At 36.2% G+C, this 24,624-nt stretch overlaps 1 long non-coding RNA gene across 1 annotated transcript; it reads left to right on the forward strand.

Moving 5' to 3' along the window:
* The first annotated feature begins 230 nt into the window (after positions 1-230).
* On the forward strand, positions 231-3,335 carry LOC140038314 (uncharacterized). Its single transcript, XR_011842143.1, has 2 exons — positions 231-845; positions 2,194-3,335. It is a non-coding gene; the product is annotated as an uncharacterized lncRNA (long non-coding RNA).
* Positions 3,336-24,624: the final 21,289 nt, after the last annotated feature.

Genomic DNA, 24,624 nt, shown 5'->3' on the forward strand with positions numbered 1-24,624 from the left:
ATTTTAGATTTTTATTTTATTTTTGTTTTGATTCGTGTCCCCTGTTTTATTTTAATTGAGTTAAGGGTTTTTTGCACCAAATTTTCGGAAAAAAAAAGAAAAAAAAAAGGGAAAAGTGTATTAGGGACGGTTAGACAAGTGGTTAAGGAATTTGGGGGACAAGTGTCCCTTTGCTTATTTTGACAACACAACATTTAGGGGGACACTTGTTTAGCTTAAAAAAAAAAAAAAAAGGATTGAGGAAGCCACGGATGAGAGGGCCGCAGCAGAGGAGAGAGAGCAGAGAGAAGTTGGCAGTAGACGAAGGGGCTGGAAAAACACAGAGAGCAAGATCAAAAGGGAAAATCTGAAAAGATTGGGGGAGGTTTTCCGGGAAGAGAAAAACGAGCGAGAAAGAGTAAAAAAAATAAGGGAAGAAAAAGAAGGTGGCGGCGGAGACCTTTTGGGGGAAAACAAAAAAAAAAAACAGAGAGGGAGGCTCTTGGTTGAAGAAGAGAACTGAAAAAAGAACAGAGCAACAAAAGGAAAAACATGGGAGGTTTCGGCAGGGGAGGAAAAGGGAAAACAAGGAAAAAGCAAAAGGCTGCGGGCTGGAGGAACTAAGTGAGGAAAAGAATTGGTTAAAAGCCAAGGAAAAATAGAGAAAAGGGCCGCGGCTGCAAACAGAAACAGAGCAAGAAAAGGGAGTTGCAAAAAACCGAGCAAGAAGAAAAGGAATTTCGGGCAAGCAGAAAAACTGAGCGGAGGAATTGCATCTTGCTGGCCGCTCCAGAATTTTTCGCAGCTACCATTTCGATGGAATCCTCCACCGCCATCAGCAAGTCACCACCGCTCAAGAGGGAGCTGTAAGCAACCCTTTTCTTTTTCCTTTTCCCTTTTCTAAGCATAGACTCTTGAAAATTCAGAGACATGTATTTCGAAGATTGGTTCCTAATAATGTTTCTGTGATCATACATGATCTTGAATATACATGTTCGCGGGTTGATTGGATTGAAACCTTGTGTGTTTCTGATAATTTTGGGGCCAGTTACAACATAAATTGAGCAAAAATCTGTTGAATTTTTTCATGCCCATTTGCTGTTTATTAAAATGCCCGAATGAACATTCTATTTGAAGAGGATTTCGCCCGCATTTTACGTATGAATTCTCATATCTCTATGCTTGAATCCGAATAGATGTTGTGAGAGGGAGTGTTGTTGGAGTTTCATTGATTGTTGGAAATAATTGGAATTGAAACCAGATGTTCTGGTATTGCTGACCAAAAAGGGATCTAAAATGCTAAACTGATGTTAAGCTCGTTGGAGAAGACAATCAATTGTCTAAAAATTGCATTCTCAGCCCATACATTTTTGCTTCCTCTGGAATATAACCCCAAGAGTTTTGAACTTCATAATTTGCCCCCCCCCCGAAACTGTTGTAATTCCTTCAATTAGATCCCTGTTTTTGTTGCATATGAACCCCTCAAGTTTCCCCCTGTTCTAAGGTGACCCCAAAAATTGGAAAAGCTGAACTAATTTCGCCCTCTTAAGCTTAATCCTATGTTTGCCCATTTTATGTGACTTTTTGGGATAAATTAATTCGGGGATTTAGATCATAATTGTGGCTTAATAATTTTAGTTAATTTACTACTCTTGTTGGGTTTTAGTTATGGTTTAGATTTTTGGGTAATAATACTTAGTTGGGTTGGACTAATGGATTTTGGTTTGCTTCTTCTGGGTTTATGATTTGGGCTTGGAAACTTGAGGCCCTTAATTTTGTATGAGCTAGATTAGTGAAAATGATGGGCTAGCCAGATTGTTTTCCTTGGACTTCCGATTGGGCCGAATGATCTTTGGGCATAAACAAATAAATAAAATAGCCAGTGGTTTAATCCATTACGAAGCCAGAGAAATGAATTCGCAGATCAGTCCCTGTACTTCTCTTTAATTTTGCTATGGCCCTGCAAGCTTTCATTACTTTCAATTGGGTCCCTAAATTAATTGCAAATAGGCCCTTAAACTTTATTTTTTCTTTAATTTTGACCCCACAACTTTGTTAATTTTTGCAATCAAGTCCTTTCTTCTTTTGACCTCTTGAATGTGGGTTGTTTATATGATTTAATTGATTCAATTTCATGTTTATTTTATCTTTTGTGATTCTTTATTAATTAAAGTGGTGCCTTGACCCTTTCTTTTATTTTGGAGGGTAAATAAGTGGTCTCACTCCATTAGGACTCCAATTCAAGGGAGGTATAGTTTCTTTTATCCCTTTTTTTTTTGTCTCTCCTCTATGTGATCCAACGTGTTAAGTGAGAATTGCATGTCTACTTTGCTTTCCTTGCCTTTCTTTAATTCCTTTTATTTATTTCATTTACTTTTGCTTTTATTAAGTTATTCTTTTATGGGGTATGTGTACACATCTTGGCTTGTAATAGATAGGGCTTGGAGAGCATTTTTGTTCATTTTTCCTCTTCCCCATTTGTTTTAGTTAGCCAATGTAATAGTTAGGATTTACTTTTCTAAGTCTTCCCCTTAGATAGTAGGCCCCCATTCAAATGTAATAGTTAGGTTTTTATTCGCTTTCTCTTCTTGCTTTGTGTGATTATTTGCATGCTTGTTGTTATGTGTTAATTTGCTTTATTAGGCTCTTGCATTTAGTCGAGCATGCTAAGTGTTATGTGCTACGTGTTTATAGGTGATTGGCATGTCTACTTGCTTTCTATAGTCGTAAATGAATATGATGGATGAATGCACGTCACCACACTAGTCCAACGCTAGTTGTGGCTTATTATCCCATTTTCCACTAGTCTAGTGAGAACTCATAGACATGGGCTAGTCCAACGCTAGACCCTTAGGAGCCCCTTAAGCGTTAGGTCATGTTTGTATGATTACATTCCACTTCATGCATATTTTTTCTATTTTTAGGATTTTTATCATTTTCACATAATATTTTCCCTAATAAAATATCCCTTACCCCTATGTATACAACACTTAGATATTGCATCTCATTTAGGAAATTAGGGGGGTAGATTAGTGCATTTTTGCTTGATTAGATAGGGAAATAACCCCTTGGATATGGGATATGGACGAGTTTGGCTTTTCTAGCCTTAGCACGCTCGTATTCTCTCTATTAAAGGGAACATTGAAGTCACGAGTATAAAATTCCCCGCACCCATTATGATGCATTCCCTTAGGACATACACATTTGTATATTATTATATTTTCTTTACTTTTTTCTTTCTTTAGAGTCTCATGTCTTGCATTATTAGTGACTTCTTCAAAGAATCTTGATTGGGCGTCACAATTAATGTGATTGGTACCAAGTAAGCTTTGAAGAGAAATTTCGACCCCTCGATACCCCCTAGGTCTAGGGTTTGCATTCATATAGTACATCCAAAATGCGATAAATTTTTAGGTTAAATAAGAAAAATTTTTGACTAAATCGCGCAACTAACCTTGGCTAGATCGAAGGGGTGCTTTGGATACTTATCCTTGCCTTCCCTTTCTTCAAATGTGACTCACGAACCTTTTTCTTTGATTTGCGTAGCCTTGGAGTCGTTTAAAAAGGGTTTTTCCACTTTTCTTTTAAAAATTCATTTTAGGTGACTTGGTACACCTTAACCCTATACCAAGTGGCGACTCCATTTTCAATCAAAAATCCTTTTGAAACTATATTTTGGGTCAAATCGTCGCAATTACAAGTCCCATTTAGACCCAAGTTTTTCATTTTTAATCAAAAATTTATTTTTCAATAAAAATTGATTCAAAAAGCCATTTTTTCCAAATTCGTTTTTATTCTTCTTTGTTTCAAAAAATGGGGCGCGACAGTTGGCGACTCCACTGGGGACTTAGAGAGTCCGAGCATTCGATTTAGTCAACCTTTTTCTTCTTTTAACATTTTTCATATATCGCATTTGGATGTTAGGGTTGCATTTTCCTTTTTTTTTTAGGATTTTTTGCATATTCGCGCGTATCAACTCACGACCTCACATTTGTGTATGATTGCTTTGATGGATGAATGGTTTTTTTGTGTTTCGCGCTTTGCATTGCATTTGGGGGGGGTGTGTGTCACCTTTAGAGTCTCGCGTTGGTTCTCAACCCATTCCCTCAAAATAGGGAACACCTCATACGTGCACGTTTATTTACTGTTATCCCATTTTATTTTATTTTCGTGGGCTCTTTCCCACACCGCCTTGTAGGACTAGGAATGATTTCTCTAGGTATGTGGATGGTGTGCCCTGTGCCCATAGCAATACCTAGGGGATCGCTCGAGCCACCGACCGAGGGTCTTGGGATTGATGACCCATTCCCTTAGGTCTGAAGGCTTGGGGACCTTTTTAGACCTTATCGAGTCTAGTCGCATTAGTGAGCCCCAGCCTCATGCATTCATGTTGGAATTTTCCTAGGTTAGAGTCAGCCTCACCTTTTTTAAGCTCATTAGGCACGAGGGAAGGGGTTCCACCCCTTTTACTTGCTTTTATTGTATTTCTTTTCTTAATTGTTCCCAATATGTTATGTGTACTATCAATTGCACTAACCATTTTTTGTTTTCTTGGCTTGCATTCATGTGCCTTAGCAATAAGAGGCCTCTTTGGCACTCTTTTAGTGACTTACCCACTAGATAACTCACATGTTTAAATTTCAATTTTTACACTTAATTTTCAACAAGTACATTTCATTTTAGACCTTTTCCCCCCAATGCATTATTTATATCCCTTAGGCTATATTTGTCACATATTTACATCGCTTTAATAAATAGCATCATGCATCCACCTTAGAAGGGAATGCCACATAGGGGATCCCGTACTAGGAATAAACCGCCCTGTGTGTATCGGATATATAATCCAATGAGACTTGCACGTTTACATTTCTTGTACCATCCAAAGGGGTAGTGCACGAGGTAAGGTAGGATCTGATCTTTTTAAAGACGGCAGCAATTTTTTGCACATTAGAATATGAGCAGCTAATTATCACTTTTTGGTCACTTTATCAAAAATTGGTAAAAATCCCTTGCGTAAAGGACACTAATTTGAAGAAATTCACAAGTAATTCCTCCTTGTTGAAACGATAAATGTATTGAGGCCAAATTTTGATTTTTGGGAGGCTCATAGACTAATGCATTGCTATGATTCAATCGATTTTTTACTATCAATTTCATTCAATCCATTGGATCATTTTATTCCTTAATTTCATCCAATCCATTTTGTTAATTCACTCAATCAATCAAATGTGAATAAATCATAACTTCATTTCATTCATTTGGCCAATTCACTCATTTTTAGGGCAATCGAATCGATTTTGAATAAATCAAATTTCATTCAATTCATTTGTCCAATTTATCATTTTTAGGGCAATCGAATCGATTTTGAATAAATCAAATTTCATTCAATTCATTTGTCCAATTTATCATTTTTAGGGCAATCGAATCGATTTTGAATAAATCAGCAATTTCATTCAATTCATTTGTCCAATTTACCCTTTTTAGGGTGATCTGGTCGATTTTTGAATAAATCAGCAATTTCATTTGTCCAATTTACCCTTTTTAGGATGATCTGGTCGATTTTTGAAAAAATCAGCAATTTCATTCAATTCATTTGTCCAATTTACCCTTTTTAGGGTGATCCGGTCGATTTTTTTGAATAGATCATCAATAAGTCTAAGGTTCACTGAATAAATTAATCGAGACATTGCAATATCTTTTACGCATCATTTTGTGTTGATCAAAGCAAGCAATCCATTCGGACTTTGTTCTCATCTTTTGGACAGATGTCCTTTTCTCATTTCAATTGGCCAAATTTTTTCAAAACATCTTTTTTCACTCGATCAGTTGATCGGATTCATCAGGTAATGTATGGTGCCTACCCCAGAGGATTGCATTTTCATGCTAGGCCTACCCTTAGCATAAAAGGGTTCCCCCATAGGACATGCATACTCATTTTGCAGTCTTGCTTACTAACTCTGGTTATTTTTCTTTTATTTTTTCCCCCTCCCCTGCATTCATAAAATGTTTTAATGAGGTGTAAATATTTTAATTTGAAAATTTCAAGTATCACTTGATTCTTGGGCAAGCCTTGCAATGAAAACATGAAAGATCTATCCGAAAGCGCTAGGCTAAAGCCTCTGAGAGACTTTATAATTGTTTTTCAAAGGCAAATTCTGTTTATTTGATTTGTTGATACATTTTGTTCAAAAAGAAAGGGAGACAAAAATGTATATATGTGAAGCTTTTTAGAAGTTTTCTCTTCTCATTTGTATTATAATTGAACGAGAAATTTTGTTGTAAACTTTTTCAGCAATAAAGTTTTGGACAATTATTGTTTTATGTATATTCATGTACATTTCATTCTTTATTTTTTCGGAGATTTCATGATGAATTTTAAGAAATAAGACCAAATTGAGAATTTCTCAACTTCCAGCCTGAAATTCACAAATGTATGCTTTCTGAAATCCTTACGTACACTTGATTGGGGATCCGAGCTATACAATAAAAGTGCTCAGAATAAAAAGGGTGAACAGTCACTCAAAAGGACCCTATCAGATACTTTTTCTCCTTCACTTAACCCCAAAATAAAATCAGTCACATTGATTGATAAATTGCAAATTGGGGCAATCCTTGCTTGAAAAATGTTCACTGTGTCTAATTATATTCAATTCACATCTAAGTGAAAGCAAAATGGTGCATTATCTTTGTTTATTTTGAAAATTTGGAATGATATTTCAAGCGTTCGATTCTCTATCCATACAAATTTTATCATTTGCTCTCCCATTTGAGCCTTTGAAAGAATAAATTCGTTTCAAATAAGAGCCTTAATGATCACTGCCCTACATTGGAAAATTTTCAAATATCAAAAAAGGGAATGGATTCTCAATGAGCATTTCATTACTTTGGTTGTCATGAAGTGTAAGAATGATACTTTGGCCATCGTTTCTACAACCTAAACAATATTTATCCCTTGCATCCTCGTTTGAGCTAAAATGGGTGGTTCTTTTCAAAGGCACTTATGATCGCACCCCACCTTGGGGAAGGAGATTGGAGATTTTTTTCGAAAGAAAGGGGAAAGGAAAAAAGAAAAAATGCTGAAACCAAAAAGAGAGAACCCTAAATGGGAAAAATTTGGTTCTACCTGGGCTTCAATTTTGAAAAAAGAAGAAGAAAAGAAAAAGAAGAAGGAGTGTCCGCAAATCCCTTATGTTTCACAGATATGGATGAACAGAAGTTTTCCTCAGTCAATTAATTCAGATGCATGCAAAAAAAATTTCGCATTAATGAAAGTTTCCTTTCAGAGCTAATGTAAGGAACGGAATACAAGTCAGGCCCTCTTCTTTTCCAATCCAACATTCTATCCCTAGTTACCCCTTTTGAGCCTTCAGAATAAAATATTTCGTTTGGCAACCCCTGAGAATCGCAGACCCCACACTGGGGGCAAGTTTGAGTTGAAAAAAGAAAGAAAAGTCTCAAGAGGTGAAAAACAACAAAAGCAAAAGGGCAAAAGAAGAAAAGAGAACCTCAGTTCAAAAATAGACTGGGCAAATTTTGAAAATTCAAAAGAATGGCAAGAGGTCGAGAAAAAAAAAACAAATGAAAGGAAAAAGTGCCTCAATTGAGAATCAACTGGGGCACGTTCTGATTTAACCCTAAGAAAAGGGTTGATACAATAATGCGATCTCAGGTCATTTAAACCATTTTCAGAAAATTTGCTTTCAAGCCCTAACCTTTCTAAGCACCCCACCTGACCCCATTACAAAAGTCGGAAGCCCTGACTTCTGTTCTTTGCCATATCTCTGTCAAGAAATTTTCTAATTGGCAGGTGATGCTCCTATACTGATGCCAAGAATTTTTTTAAATGTATTTCTGCATTGATTAGCTGTGAGGTGGACAGTGTTCATCATATGAAAACCCGCGGGACACCTTTGAGGAAAGAAGAGAGAGAAAGTGAGAAAAGTAAATGCAAAAGAAATTTCGATAGTGAATTCCCTGTTGAGTGGTGATAAAAGTCGAAAATCTTCGAATTCAAATTGGGCCAATTTTTGGAAATGCGATCTTCGGTGCAATGTCCTTGAAAGTCTTATTCTTTAACTATCGTTTTCAAGCCACATTACAAGCTCATAAAGTCCATCGTTGACTTATCTCTCATGACAACTCAAAGTGAGGATTATGCTTCTAAGGAATCTCTCAATCATTTGTGATCAAAAGGGTATAACCTGATTCCACATCGTTTCTACCCATATATTGCAGGCTCAAAGCATCTATGTTGACTAAATTTTCTTAAGAAATAGGGGTGACATACTATTTGCTTTCACTAAGATATGATGTTGAATGGATTACAAACAAATTTGGGCATAAGAACAAGACAAATCTTGATTTCTCATTTTCCTTAGCCACCTCAAAAGCAGAAATAACACCTACTTGATTAGTCCTGAAGGATGAGCTAACAAGAAGTGGTGACCCTTTACCCTAAGCATCAATGCTAAAATGAGGAAAGAATCATTTGTAATTTGGTATTATTTTGATAAATTCATCATGAAATTTTCTGTTAGAAAACATAGTTTCTTAATATGTTCAAATAAATGGAGAGTCATCCGAACAAATCTTTGCAATTAAATGGGCCCACATTGGGCAAATTTTCATTTGAGAGATTTTGCAAAATAGGCCCAAACTGGGGCAAATTCTTTTATTTGTGACATTTCACAAAATAAGCCCATACCGAGGCAAATTTTTTACAATACATTTGAGGATTTCGAATCAATCACGCTGCTCTTTTCATGAGTAGTAGTTGCATTAATTTTCAAAATAAGAAATTTAAGTGCATATTGTATTTCGGTAAGCCCCTGTGCAGGTATTCATGGCTGAACATAATGAAGAAGCATCCAATGATGTGGAAGGCCGATAATGGAAAAAGAGAAACAAGAAGAAAGAAAGAAAAAGACCCCACACTAGGGCAAATTATTTTTGAAGAGATTCTCTTTCAAAAAAAAAATCATCAAAAAATCAAAAATCAAAAATCAAAATTTCTTGTGCGCGAAGTTTCAGCATATGCCGCGCACCCTTCTACCCCTTTTCTTGACAACCACCCTTAATTCATTCCACCACCGTTAGCATCGAGTCTATCGCACTAACGCGTGCGTTTTCATTCCACCACCGTTAGCATCGAGTCTATCTCACTAACGCGTGTATTTTCATTCCACCACCGTTAGCATCGAGTCTATCTCACTAACGTGTGCGTTTTATTCTACTCTACCACCGTTAGCATCGAATTTATCTCACTAACGTGTGTGTTTAGCCTCTATCACATTGGGACCGCTTTTATTTTCGTTGGGCATGGGTTTTATCCCTCCGACCTCGGCAGGCTCGGGTTTAATCCCACTGACCGACCGGTTACCTCGGCAGGCTCGGGTGTTATCCCACTGACCGACCAGTTATCACGGCAGGCTCGGGTTTGATTCCACTGTCCGATTGTCAAGGTATTCCATTTATATTACCACTGGAGCGTGGGTTAGTCCCGCCAGTGTGCATTTCATTTTCACAGCTACTGGAGCGTGGGTTAGTCCCGCCAGTGTGCATTTCATTTTCACCGCTACTGGAACGTGAGGTTAGTCCCGCCAGTGAGCATTTCATTTTCACAGCCACTGGAGCGTGAGGTTAGTCCCGCCAGTGAGCATTTCATTTTACTACCATTGGAACGTGGGTCAGTCCCGCCAGTAAGCATTTCATTTTCACAGCCATTGGAGCATGGGTTAGTCCCGCCAGTGTGCATTTCATTTTGCATCGTCACTAGCCGTTGGGTCAGTCCCACTAGTGCGCCTTTCATTTTACCCCGCCGCTAGCCGTGGGTCAGTCCCACTAGCGTGCATCTCTTGATTTTAAATTTTATTCGGGTCAGTCCCATGATTTTCGTTTTATTCGGGTCAGTCCCATGATTTTAAATTTCTTGTTCGGGTCAATTCCCATTTTAAAGTTTCATTAAAGAGGTCAGTCCTCGTTTCAATAATGACAGTCATTCGAGCAGCTGCAGCCAAAGACACAGGTAAGTATTTGGTGTCTACTTCTTTGTCTCAGGTTTTTCCAAAACTCAGACAAAGAGGGGCAAACTGTAGACACCAAATTTTGATTTTAAACTTTATTCAATTTTTATTTTATTTGTTTCGATTTTAGATTTTTATTTTATTTTTTTTTTGATTCGTGTCCCCTGTTTTATTTTAATTGAGTTAAGGGTTTTTTGCACTAAATTTTCGGAAAAAAAAAAAGAAAAAAAAGGGAAAAGTGTATTAGGGACGGTTGGACAAGTGGTTAAGGAATATGGGGGACAAGTGTCCCTTTGCTTATTTTGACAACACAACATTTAGGGGGACACTTGTTTAGCTTAAAAAAAAAAAAAAGGATTGAGGAAGCCACGGATGAGAGGGCCGCAGCAGAGGAGAGAGAGCAGAGAGAAGTTGGCAGTAGACGAAGGGGCTGGAAAAACACAGAGAGCAAGATCAAAAGGGAAAATCTGAAAAGATTGGGGGAGGTTTTCCGGGAAGAGAAAAATGAGCGAGAGAGAGTAAAAAAAATAAGGGAAGAAAAAGAAGGTGGCGGCGGAGACCTTTTGGGGGAAAACAAAAAAAAAACAGAGAGGGAGGCTCTTGGTTGAAGAAGAGAACTGAAAAAAGAACGGAGCAACAAAAGGAAAAACAGGGGAGGTTTCGGCAGGGGAGGAAAAGGGAAAACAAGGAAAAAGCAAAAGGCTGCGGGCTGGAGGAACTAAGTGAGGAAAAGAATTGGTGAAAAGCCAAGGAAAAATAGAGAAAAGGGCCGCGGCTGCAAACAGAAACAGAGCAAGAAAAGGGAGTTGCAAAAAACCGAGCAAGAAGAAAAGGAATTTCAGGCAAGCAGAAAAACTGAGCGGAGGAATTACATCTTGCTGGCCGCTCCAGAATTTTTCGCAGCTACCATCTCGATGGAATCCTCCACCGCCATCAGCAAGTCACCACCGCTCAAGAGGGAGCTGTAAGCAACCCTTTTCTTTTTCCTTTTCCCTTTTCTAAGCATAGACTCTTGAAATTTCAGAGACATGTATTTCGAAGATTGGTTCCTAATAATGTTTCTGTGATCATACATGATCTTGAATATACATGTTCGCGGGTTGATTGGATTGAAACCTTGTGTGTTTCTGATAATTTTGGGGCCAGTTACAACATAAATTGAGCAAAAATCTGTTGAATTTTTTCATGCCCATTTGCTGTTTATTAAAATGCCCGAATGAACATTCTATTTGAAGAGGATTTCGCCCGCATTTTACGTATGAATTCTCATATCTCTATGCTTGAATCCGAATAAATGTTGTGAGAGGAAGTGTTGTTGGAGTTTCATTGATTGTTGGAAATAATTGGAATTGAAACCAGATGTTCTGGTATTGCTGACCAAAAAGGGATCTAAAATGCTAAACTGATGTTAAGCTCGTTGGAGAAGACAATCAATTGTCTAAAAATGGCATTCTCAGCCCATACATTTTTGCTTCCTCTGGAATATAACCCCAAGAGTTTTGAACTTCATAATTTGCCCCCCCCGAAACTGTTGTAATTCCTTCAATTAGATCCCTGTTTTTGTTGCATATGAACCCCTCAAGTTTCCCCCTGTTCTGAGGTGACCCCAAAAATTGGAAAAGCTGAACTAATTTCGCCCTCTTAAGCTTAATCCTATGTTTGCCCATTTTATGTGACTTTTTGGGATAAATTAATTCGGGGATTTAGATCATAATTGTGGCTTAATAATTTTAGTTAATTTACTACTCTTGTTGGGTTTTAGTTATGGTTTAGATTTTTGGGTAATAATACTTAGTTGGGTTGGACTAATGGATTTTGGTTTGCTTCTTCTGGGTTTATGATTTGGGCTTGGAAACTTGAGGCCCTTAATTTTGTATGAGCTAGATTAGTGAAAATGATGGGCTAGCCAGATTGTTTTCCTTGGACTTCCGATTGGGCCGAATGATCTTTGGGCATAAACAAATAAATAAAATAGCCCAGTGGTTTAATCCATTACGAAGCCAGAGAAATGAATTCGCAAATCAGTCCCTGTACTTCTCTTTAATTTCGCTATGGCCCTGCAAGCTTTCATTACTTTCAATTGGGTCCCTAAATTAATTGCAAATAGGCCCATAAACTTTATTTTTTCTTTAATTTTGACCCCGTAACTTTGTTAATTTTTGTAATCAAGTCCTTTCTTCTTTTGACCTCTTGAATGTGGGTTGTTTATATGATTTAATTGATTCAATTTCATGTTTATTTTATCTTTTGTGATTCTTTATGAATTAAAGTGGTGCCTTGACCCTTTCTTTTATTTTGGAGGGTAAATAAGTGGTTTCACTCCATTAGGACCCCAATTCAAGGGAGGTATAGTTTCTTTTATCTTTTTTTTTTGGTCTCTCCTCTATGTGATCCAACGTGTTAAGTGAGAATTACATGTCTACTTTGCTTTCCTTGCCTTTCTTTAATTCCTTTTATTTATTTCATTTACTTTTGCTTTTATTAAGTTATTCTTTTATGGGATATGTGTACACCTCTTGGCTTGTAATAGATAGGGTTTGGAGAGCATTTTTGTTCATTTTTCCCCTTCCCCATTTGTTTTAGTTAGCCAATGTAATAGTTAGGATTTACTTTTCTAAGTCTTCCCCTTAGATAGTAGGCCCCCCTTCAAATGTAATAGTTAGGTTTTTATTCGCTTTCTCTTCTTGCTTTGTGTGATTATTTGCATGCTTGTTGCTACGTGTTAATTTGCTTTATTAGGCTCTTGCATTTAGTCGAGCATGCTAAGTGTTATGTGCTACGTGTTTATAGGTGATTGGCATGTCTACTTGCTTTCTATAGTCGTAGATGAATATGATGGATGAATGCACGTCACCACACTAGTCCAACGCTAGTTGTGGCTTATTATCCCGTTTTCCACTAGTCTAGTGAGAACTCATAGACATGGGCTAGTCCAACGCTAGACCCTTAGGAGCCCCTTAAGCGTTAGGTCATGTTTGTATGATTACATTCCACTTCATGCATATTTTTTCTATTTTTAGGATTTTATCATTTTCTCATAATATTTCCCCTAATAAAATATCCCTTACCCCTATGTATACAACACTTAGACATTGCATCTCATTTAGGAAATTAGGGGGGTAGATTAGTGCATTTTTGCTTGATTAGATAGGGAAATAACCCCTTGGATATGGGATATGGACGAGTTTGGCTTTTCTAGTCTTAGCACGCTCGTATTCTCTCTATTAAAGGGAACATTGAAGTCACGAGTATAAAATTCCCCGCACCCATTATGATGCATTCCCTTAGGACATACACATTTGTATATTATTATATTTTCTTTACTTTTTTCTTTCTTTTGAGTCTCATGTCTTGCATTATTAGTGACTTCTTCAAAGAATCTTGATTGGGCGTCACAATTAATGTGATTGGTACCAAGTGAGTTTTGAAGAGAAATTTCGACCCCTCGATATCCCCTAGGTCTAGGGTTTGCATTTATATAGTACATCCAAAATGTGATAAATTTTTAGGTTAAATAAGGAAAATTTTTGACTAAATCGCGCAACTAGCCTTGGCTAGGTCGAAGGGGTGCCTTGGATACTTATCCTTGCCTTTCCTTTCTTCAAATGTGACTCCCGAACCTTTTTCTTTGATTTGCGTAGCCTTGGAGTCGTTTAAAAAGGGTTTTTCCACTTTTCTTTTAAAAATTCATTTTTAGGTGACTTGGTACACCTTAACCCTATACCAAGTGGTGACTCCATTTTCAATCAAAAACCCTTTTTAAACTATATTTTGGGTCAAATCGTCGCAATTACAAGTCCCATTTAGACCCAAGTTTTTCATTTTTAATCAAAAATTTATTTTTCAATAAAAATTGATTCAAAAAGCCATTTTTTCCAAATTCGTTTTTATTCTTCTTTGTTTCAAAAAATGGGGCGCGACACTAGGAATAGGAGTTATAAAAAATTTTTGATAAAAAATTCAACCTTTGATTGTTGGCAAAAATTTTTGGGGTTTATATTTGGCCAAATTTCAAGAAGCATGTGAGCTAAAATCATGCCTTCCACATGTTTGAGAAAATGTCCAAGTGAAAACCGATTTAAAAAAGATTTCTTACAGTTTTAGAAAATAGGAACATCGCCGTTTGCGTCTTGAGTGCCGCTAGTAGGGTTTTCGCTGCTTGTCGTCCACGGCCATGGCTGCCCTCCAGCCACCTGCTGGGGGGTGTCCCTCTCCTTCCCAAACCTTCCAACGCAAATCCTTTGCTGCTCTCTTCTCAGCCGGATCTTCACAGCCGGCTCTATTCGTCCATGCATCATCTGCGACCCATGAGAGGGAACCAACTCTCATGTTTTCACAGGAGGATCTCAATCGGCTGGCCATTCCTTACAAGTATGCCCTGGTGGGAAAATTCTCTAGGGGAAGACCGAAAATGGAGGAGATACGCAGGTTCTTTTTCTCATTAGATTTACGAGAAGTAGCTTCGGTGGGGTTGTTTGACTCATGACATGTGTTCATGAAGCTGGGGAATGAAGTTGATTTTCATAGACTCTAGGCCAGAAGCATCTGGTATGTCCATGGCTTTCCGATGAGAGTCTTCAAGTGGTCGACAGCGTTCCATGTGGATAAGGAGCCTGCTGTAGCCCCCGTTTGGTTCCAACTCCCAAAACTGCCAGTGCACTACTTCAATAAGGATGTTCTCTTTCAGATCATCTCAACGCTGGGTACTCCGCTGTTGGTGGATGCGGCAATGTCGGAGACGACTCGTCCAAGCTGTGCGAGAGTCTGTATGGAGGTTGACCTGCTCAAGCCTCAGCCATCACGAATATAGATTGGGAACGGCGACAACGATGTGTTTTGGCAGAGTTTCATACTTGAAAATCTCCATCCATACTGCTCCCATTGTTTTCGGCATGGACATGGAGTGGAGGGGTGTCATATCTTGCACCCAGACCTCCGGGTATCTAAAACAGAGGGTAAGAAAGCTGGGAAGTTTCGCCTGCAGCCAGAGGAGGTGCGCAACCACAAGGAGACTGCCTAAGATGTAGTGGGTGGGCATATGGCCGCAGTGGTCGCACTGCTAGCCGTGGCCGTAGCTCTAGTGGAGGAGCTTCTGCTGCGGTAGTGGACATCCAGTTCGTGGCTAGTGTGCAGGCGAAGAGGGAGATGGTGCCGCTTCCAACTGGGACGGATAGTCCTGGCATGCGGCCATCACAGTTGGGAGAAGAAGACCTGGTGGGGGGCAAAGCAGGAGGGGGTAGCGAGAGTTTGGGTAGGGACAGGGAGGCACGAGAGGGTGTGACTACATAGGCAGAAGAGGGGGAACTTGAAGGAGAGCTTGGTGCGGCAGCATCTGGGGCAAGCGTAGGAGGCCCAACCACAGCAACGTCTGGTGGAGGGCCAGCCTGCTAGCTTGCGCGGGTGTGCAGAGGACTCGCAACCCAGCAGCGAATTGCACCTGGAGGAAATGGGAGATGAGCTGACCATAGAGTTGTAGGGGGCGAGGGCAGCAGTAACGGACATGGAGGAGAGTGATGCGAGTGAGGAAGGGAGAGAGGTGAAACTCCCTCTGGTGTCACCAAGATTGGTGGTCATACAGGAGCCGGATTAGCCCTCTACGCTCTTGGAGTTGAACATCGACCCCCTTGATGGGAATGGAAAGAATACTAAAAAGATGAAGGGCAAGGGATTGTGTTCGAGTTCAATCCGACAGATAGCTACGGTCCTCAACTTCGATCAATAACTTTCTCCAGGTAATTCGCGATGATTAATACACTATTATGGAATATTAGAGGGGTGTCTAAAGCGCCCAACTTAAGAAGATTGAAATCCATTAATCAATAGAAATGCAATATTAGCCATTTTTACCAAAAAAATGTATATTTTTACCAAAACCTATTTATTTTAGTTATAAAACTAAATAATCAAACCAAAATCAACTAATAAAATGCACTTAAAAATACGTAAAATAAACCCTTATCAAATACCCCCACACTTGAACCATTGCTTATCCTCAAGCAATATGAAATTCCAACCATCAATGATCCAAAGATTGAAAATAAACATATGTGGCATTTCAACTTCATTTCCTTGAATCAAGGTAAATAACCCTTATGTGATCTTTCCATTAACTTCAAGTACTCATAATATCAAACAAAGAAAAGCCAAGTATACCATAATTTTACTAATTCAACTCAATTTCTCATTTTTACCCAATTTCACAAGCAAGCAACTCATATAGTCAATAAAGATGTTAACTAATTCTCATGATCAACTTCTTATTTTATTAAAGAGGGATTTATTTTCTTTTTTCTTTTTCTTCTTTTTTTTATATATTTTAAGAGTTAAATACTACTTAAGTTGTGAAAAATGCCTTTTGACGCGAAGATCGATATTTTTAGATGAAGATCGCCGATTACTCAACATTTCACATACTTAAGTTGCTTTTCATACTCTTAATTCAAGTACCGCTTTACGCAAAAGTCGATATTTGTAGATGAAGACTCCTAGTTACTAAGTACAAGAACTATTGGAGTAGAATAACTCTTTTTTTATATAAATATATATATAGAGAAATAATAATAAAATTCCCTCTAAAGAATAATATGAGAAAAGTATGACACTTATTGACCATATTAATTTCTTAACTTATAAAATCAGATAAAAAGAATAATTTTCATCAAATATGCAAAATGTAGGCATAATCTTCTCTACTTTACTAGATATACTTTCCTATAGATGTAAAAATTATAATGACATAATAGTCATTTCCAAATTAAATGAGCAAAAGAAGTTTCAAAACCACGTATATTTATTTCAAAAGAGTATTTGACAAAATTTTATTTATTTATTATGATTATTATATATACAAGTATAAGGTTTTGGAAAAATTTTGACAGAATCTCCCTTTAAAAGTGGACTAAACTCCTTGCCAGCAAACCCAAGATAAACAACATTTAAACCAACTACTTATCCAACTTCAAACACAACTGACAACACAACTAAACAAAATCACAAGTACCACACAATTCCTCCCCCACACTTAAAATACACATTATCCTCAATGTGTAAGGGAAAGAAAAGAAAAGAAAAGTCATAAAAGTAAGAACAAGTTACTCCCCAGTTGAGATGGATGCGGTCCAGTTTATCCTTGAATCGCGAGCCATCGACCGATCAACCATTTACAAGCAACTAATAACCCTTTTTAACGGATCAACTACACCTTTAACACAAATCAAGGGGTTGAATTGCTTGATCAAAGTTCGCCTTTTTCACTTCAAATGGTCATTCTTGCTTCCATTTGCCAACCCTATAGCCCAAAAACAACAAATTAACTAAAACACTTATTCAAACCACAAAATCACACCAAATTAACACATATAACATAAACATTGGGTTGCCTCCCAATTAGCGCTTTTGTTTATAGTCGTTGGCTCGACTCACAGGTTCGGCTTCTCAAATTGAAGATGAGTCGCCCAAAAGACATATAAGTCCTTTTGGAACGATTTCACCTGCCAAGTAGGGTTTTAATCGTTGTCCATTGACCTTAAACCTTTCATTTCTTGAATTTGCCACTTCAACAGCTCCATAAGGAAATACTTGAGTAATTTCAAATGGTCCCGACCACCTTGACTTTAATTTCCCTGGAAATAATCTCAAGCGTGAGTTGAATAAAAGCACTTTTTGCCTTACCTGGAATTGTTTAGGGATAATATGCTTATCATGCCAATATTTCACCTGCCATATTTTTGCCTTATCTCTTAAAGAAAATGGGAACAACCTTAACTTTATAGCATCATCACTAACTCCATTCATTTTAATGGTATCACATATTTCCAAGAATGTAACTAAGTGTGAATTAGGATCTTCTACTGCATTACCTCCAAATTGAGATTGTTGAACCATTTGAATAAGTGATGGTTTAATCTCAAAATTGTTAGCATTTACCGTAGGCCTTGCTATGCTTGTTTGAGATCCTTGTATTCCCGGTAGAGCAAAATCTCGTAGAGCTCGCCTATTTGTTTCATTTTCGGCCATCTCTTCTTCAAATGGTAGCTCTATTAAGATTTCCTCTATTGGTTGCCAAACCTCTTGTTCCTCTTGTTATTGTGTATACCTTCTTTGTCTATGTAATGTCCTCTCAATTTCTGGATCGAAAGATGCTACTTCTTGAGATATCCGGTTCATACACTACAAACAGAAATAAGAGAGATTATGCAACTTTTATTTATCAAAAGCTGATTCAAATGTAAAATTAGCTATAGACAGCTTAACTAAAAAAAATAAAGATGTCTAAATTAATAGAGATGATTAGGCTCTAATATTGCCGCTCCCCAACAACGGCGCCAAAAACTTGACGGGTTTTTAATACAAGTGCAAGTTAAATCCGAATTTATACCTGTTTGACTGCAAGTATACAGGCCAAAATTGTAATGTAGGGTATGTATCGGGTTGATCCCATGAGGAGCAACTTAAACAATTACTAGATCCCAATTTACTCTATTATTTAGACTCACAATATATTTGAGCAGAAAATTCAGAATTAAATCTGACGACAATCTTTTTACTATCTAAAATCCTTAACTAGATAATTGCAATATCACAAATGGAGAAAAAAATTCACTAATTACTTGAATCTAGGGATGTAGATTCCACTTATGATACAAATGATCCAAATGAATGAATTTAACACTTGTTACTACTCTTGTTTAACCAGGGATTCATTTCCAAAATTGCCAAAACTTCATTCTCATGATAAAATTGGTCTAAAACAGTTTGGTTTATCCTAATCTCTTGGTGAAAACCGAAACTGCACTTGTTCATGCATGGAATGCAGATTTAATCCACTTGAGTGTAATTCTATTCTCATGAATTAACAACTCAAACTCCACTCATGTTATTCTATTGTTTTTACCATTTCTCAATGAGTAATAACAACTATAAACCTGCTATTGGTGATCAAACAACAACAAATAATCAAGCATACACAAGTAGACAAGTTAATACAAGATACAACAAGTATAAATCACATTCAATTCATATCACTTGGCCATAAGTTTCATCTACTCCCTAGAATAGAAATTTAGCTACTCATTGATGATATAATAATCAAATTCATAACTTCATTAATAAAAAAATCTCAGTTTACAAGTACAAGAAAGATAAAGAAAAGCTTAGCCAAGTAATGGTGAAGCCCTCGAAAAATCTGCTATGTCTTGTACTAGATGGTTACAAGATGAAGCTTCCAAGTGTTCCTGCAAAATTTCCTAGCTAGAGAGAGTTTTTGCTATCAGAAAATCTTGCTACATATCATCCCTTGACCTCTCCAATGTCTCTTCATAAAAGCTGGTCCAAAACTCATTTTTCCTGGTCAAATTTTCCATCCTTTGATTCCCAAATCTGAAATTTGTTAAGATAGTCAATAACCAATGTTTTTTACTTGAAAATAAGCCATATTGTATGCCCTTTTGTCTTCTGAAGTATGTGCACTGAATTCCCTTGCAACTTATAGCTGGAAAGTGGTATGAACACAAGAGAAATGGATGAGCAAATTGCAGATTTTCCGCTACAAAACGCGTTTTCACTTTTGACCTCACTTCAACTGTATTTTTCTCCATGATAGCCACCGAACTGGATGTTATGCAAAACACAAAGGTTGTAGCCCTTTGAATTAGCGTTCCAATGCTTCAAGAAGCATCAAATTTGGAGATCATTGGACAGAGACATGGTCAAAATACCATAGACTGGTCAATTCTGGGTTTCAGCTTTCGACCATCCAGATAAGTTTATGTTTTTCGACTGTTTGACCAAGACAACGGCTGAATTGGACTTTGATGTCTTCATACCAATTGTAGGTCTCTTTCGTAGCTTTAAAATGGTATAAAGATCACCTCAATCCGATGAGTGTAGCTCTAGATATAGTCGAAATACCGAAGAGTGTCAAAATTGTCTTGAATTGCATTTCCTCACTTGAATGTTTTTCACTTCATTTTTCTTTTAACCACCTGAATTCATCACCAATTATCTATTTTTCACCCACTTGACATTCTTTGGTGATTGAATCATTAATCCTGCATAAAAATGAAGTTTTTACCACTAAAATCAATAGAAATGCAATATTAGCCACTTTTACCAAAAAAATATATATTTTTACCAAAACCTATTTATTTTAGTTATAAAACTAAATAATCAACCCAAAATCAACTAATAAAATGCATTTAAAAATACGTAAAATAAACCCTTAAAACCTTCTAACGTTACAAAATGGATAGTCTTTTCAGAGACAAATAATAGACTTTCTCTGACTGGCATCAATCACATCTGAATGTTTAAACAATATGACTTGGTTTGTTTGGTTCTTGAACTAATATATAGAAAGCAATGAATAATTTTTTTGTGATAATATCATCGACAAAATAAACTTCTCTATCAACGTAGCTGTCTTGTGCACCACTGCTTCACGGTAATGGAAATTCTTTGCTGAATGAATAGACTTTGATGTCTCTTACATCAGATTTGTCGGCTATACATTTAGTTGAAGTGCTTCAATAGGAATAGAGAGATCAATTTAGAGGTGAAATTTCATATATAGGGAATTATCTGGCCATTTTAAGGGGCAATGCTAAATGGAAAAAAATGAGTACGGCTAGATTTGTTGTAGCAGAGTTTTTAGAGTATATTTTGAAATATTTTTAAAAAATATTTTGGAATATTTAAAAATAGAAGAGTTTTTAGAATATATTTTGAGATATTTTTTAAAATTTTAAAAAAATTTAAACTAATTTTTAGATTATCTTTTAGAGTACTTTTTAAAAATTTTAGTTTTTGGAATTGTTTTTGAAATACACATTTACTGTAGCATTTGGAATGTAAAAAACAGTTTTTCAAAAACAGGTGCAAAAACAAGGAATCCAAACGAACCCTATTGTATTTGAAAAACTAGTTTTTCAAAAACACCCCAAAAACGGGGGATCCAAACAGAGCCAAAAGTTTTAAAAACTATTATGAGAAGATTAAAGAAAAAAATAATGGCTCCATGCATTTGGAATTTGAAACAAATGAGGCAACTGAATAATCAAAAAAAAATGAGACAAAAAATCATGGAGTCTGTTGTTTAATTAATGAAAGTTTTGCTTTCTATCGAAAAAATAAAATAAAACAAAGATGTCGTTTACTTAGATATAGATGTTTGCTAGGAAAGGGACTAATTCTAATTTGCATTACTTAACTTTACCATTTTGGATACGTTACATCTTAAATTCTCAATTTGGGACATACAAACTAAACTTTCAAGTTTGCTTTAAATCAAGGATTAATCTTATATACATTGCCAATGTATACACTATCAGTATTAGATATATAACACGTGCAAATTTTGAATTTGAAATTTAAAATTTATTCATGTGTCAATCCATCCAACCGTGATAGTGTATAAACTGACAGTTTATATAAAATTTACTCTTGATTAAATCCAATTAATGACAATGTTAATAAAATTAATGAGAAAGGATATGCAAATTAATGATAATGTATCATTTTATTTTAACGGCGATTCCTTGATTCATTTTAAACATTTTCAATATGTTATCATTGATTTGAGCGTTTAAAATGTAAAATATACAAAATTGAGAGTTTAATGTGAACAGTGAAGAAGTGATATAAGTTTAAGGGTATAAAGTAGATTTAGTCCTTGAGAAAAATAAATGTATTTGTCTCTAATTTTCCATCTATATTTGTATGGTCGTTTATTTATAGAATGTTGAACGCACGATTTGTGTTCACAAGGAATTCATGAAAAAACTGTCCTATGTCCCAGGACCTGCTCGGTGCATGCTGTTTGGCAGTCTTGTGAACCCATTAAAGTGACATGAGGAAGTTTTAGTAAGTAATCAATTCCTCAATAAAGGAGCCTTGTAACATCTGTAACCTGATTCCAACCATATAATGATATATATTTTTGTCTTCTAATTAAAAGATTATATGTTTAATATTTTTAATTAATGAAGTTTACTATACACTGTTTAAGAAAGCCTTTGAATAGTCTTAATTGAATCAATTCCACTCATGACGATCTCTGTCTTCTTGTTTAAATGGCCCACATTTGCTCATTGTGCTTGCATTTGCCTGCCCGGACGGTGATAGATACCTATTCAAGCGACCCACATTCTTTACATTGATTGATAATTTTGACACTCTAAAAATAAGGCCACTGCCGAAATAGCAGCAGCTTAAGCATGGATTGGTTGGGCATCAATGCCCCAAAAATATGCATGAATTTAGGTATCGCCATTTCCAAGGATTTTTGCCTTCCATTAATTGCTTTCTACAACAATCTGCTATACGTGTTCAGGATATCCATGGCCATGGAACTCTCTTACTACATCCTAGGGGATATAACAGTGACATACACAACCAACTTCATTACCCTCATTCCTATAGTACACCTTTCTCTTGTCAACAATGGTAAGGTGTTGGCATGTTAAATCAAGTCAAAAAAAAATTTCTATATTATTATTTAACGGTGTTTTAGTTAAGTTAAAATTGTGGTAATTTTATTGGGATTAAGTTAGAGTAGTTTTATTCTTTGGAAATTAGTATTTTATTAGAAAATTTTTTGTTGTTGTAACACTACCAAATCATCTAATTAATAAATAGAGAGTTTTATTGTTATTGTCAGCTGAGGAGAGTAAAATTTGATGGTCTTGTTATTTTAGTGTGTGATTAATATATAATAGTTGGTATTATGAAATTTATCGCCTATATATTTTTTGATCAAAATTTTGGATTCTACATCTGGTATCAGAGCCCTAACTTCAAAAAATTGATCTTGGGGTGCTTATGAACATTGAAAATTTGTCCCAACCACGAGTTTAGTCTTGAGCATCTCCTGATGTCAAAGTTGGAGCATAAGAATTGTAATAAAAAAAAATTAATTGATTGAGTTGGACCACAATTTTCGTCATGGAGTATCCAATTGGTAAAGATTGGACCATAAGATTGGTTCAGAAGAATTGTCAGATTGATTGCGGTGTTGCGACAAAGATAGGAGAAGAATCTTGAGTTGTGGTCACCAAAATCGTAAAGTGACGAGTTGTCAATGAATTGACATCAAATTATGGAATGAAAATAGTTTATCCAGAGGTTTGGATTATTTTACCTAGTCAAATATAAATTTGCCCGTGCAATATTAAAACAACAAAAACTTTTGAAGATGAAAAATTCAAATTGATATTAGGAAAATTTGCAAAGGAGATCACTCTTAGTGATTGTGTTGGATTAAATTCAAGAAAAAACGTGATTTAAGGGAGGCAATGTTAGAAGAATTAAATCAAGCAATATTTAGAATTATATTTTTTTATTTGGTAATTAGATTAGAATTGGTGTCATAGTTTGTTCAGAAAATCTAGTTGAATTGTGTTTAAGAATTAGAATTAGAATTAGAATAGGTTTTATCATTTTGTTTCTCTATTTAAGGACTTGAAGTCCTAGGTTGGTAGTTGAGGAAAATTGAGTGACGAGATAAATTTGTTCAAGTGTGTGGAATATTACAACAACAAAAACTAAACTATAGTTGAAAAAAATTGAGCAAAAACTATAGTTGAAAAAAAAAAACTGAGCAATTTTCAGCAACAAAAACTGTAGTTGAGGAAAAATTGAATGACGAGATAAATTCGTCCAGTTGCGGGGAATATTATAGCAACAAAAAACTGTAGTTGAGGAAAAATTGAGCGGCGAGATAAATTTGTCCAAGTGCATGGAATATTACAGCAACAAAAACTTTTGAAGATGAAGAATTCAAACCGATATTAGCACAATTTGCAAAGGAGATTATTGTTTGTGATTGTGTTGGACTTAATGCAAGAGGAAGATTGATTCTAAGGGAAGCAATATTGGAATAATTAAACCAAGCAATATTTAGAAGTATATTTTTTATTTGGTAATTAGATTAGAATTGGCGTCATAGTTTGTTCTGAAAATCTAGTTGAATTTTGTTTAAGAATTAGAATCAAAATAGGTTTTATCATTTGCTTCTCTATTTAAAGACTTAAGTCTAGGTTTGTAGTTGAGGAGAATCAATTAGTTGAATAAATTTCTTTATCCTCCTGTGCCTTCATATTCATTAGTCCAGCTTATCAAGCTGTGTGTTTTCCGGCTTCGGGATCTTTTCCGTCCTTTTCTAGTATGTTCAAATAGCCTCACGACTTATCATATTTGTTCATTGTTTGTTTGTGTGCTATCTAACCAACAAATTCTTGGTTTACAAAATACAAATATCTTCCGCTGCATGATTTTTTGTACTAGCACAACGTAGGCCTGACTTCAAATTGCCACTGATCTCTTTCAATCTTTCAAACGTATTTGTTTTTCATCTAACTCGTGCATGAAAAACATCAGTCCCTACCAATTCTAATTTGTCTGAATCAGCTTCCAATTGGGTGGTTCAGAATTTATTTTGAAAGTTACAGGTTCATACCAAAGTTGACAGAATAAAGATTTTGGTTCAGCGACAAAACAAGACATAATTTAAGAAAAGGTCAATCCAAGACGCGAGAGACGACCTTTTCGCTTCATGCAAGAAAGCCAAAGGCGGTTTCCAATTTATTGGGACATAGGACAGTTTTTCATGAATCTCTTGTGAGCACAA

This window comes from Coffea arabica, chromosome 3e (genome assembly GCF_036785885.1).
Source record: "Coffea arabica cultivar ET-39 chromosome 3e, Coffea Arabica ET-39 HiFi, whole genome shotgun sequence".
Classification (NCBI taxonomy): Eukaryota; Viridiplantae; Streptophyta; class Magnoliopsida; order Gentianales; family Rubiaceae; genus Coffea; species Coffea arabica.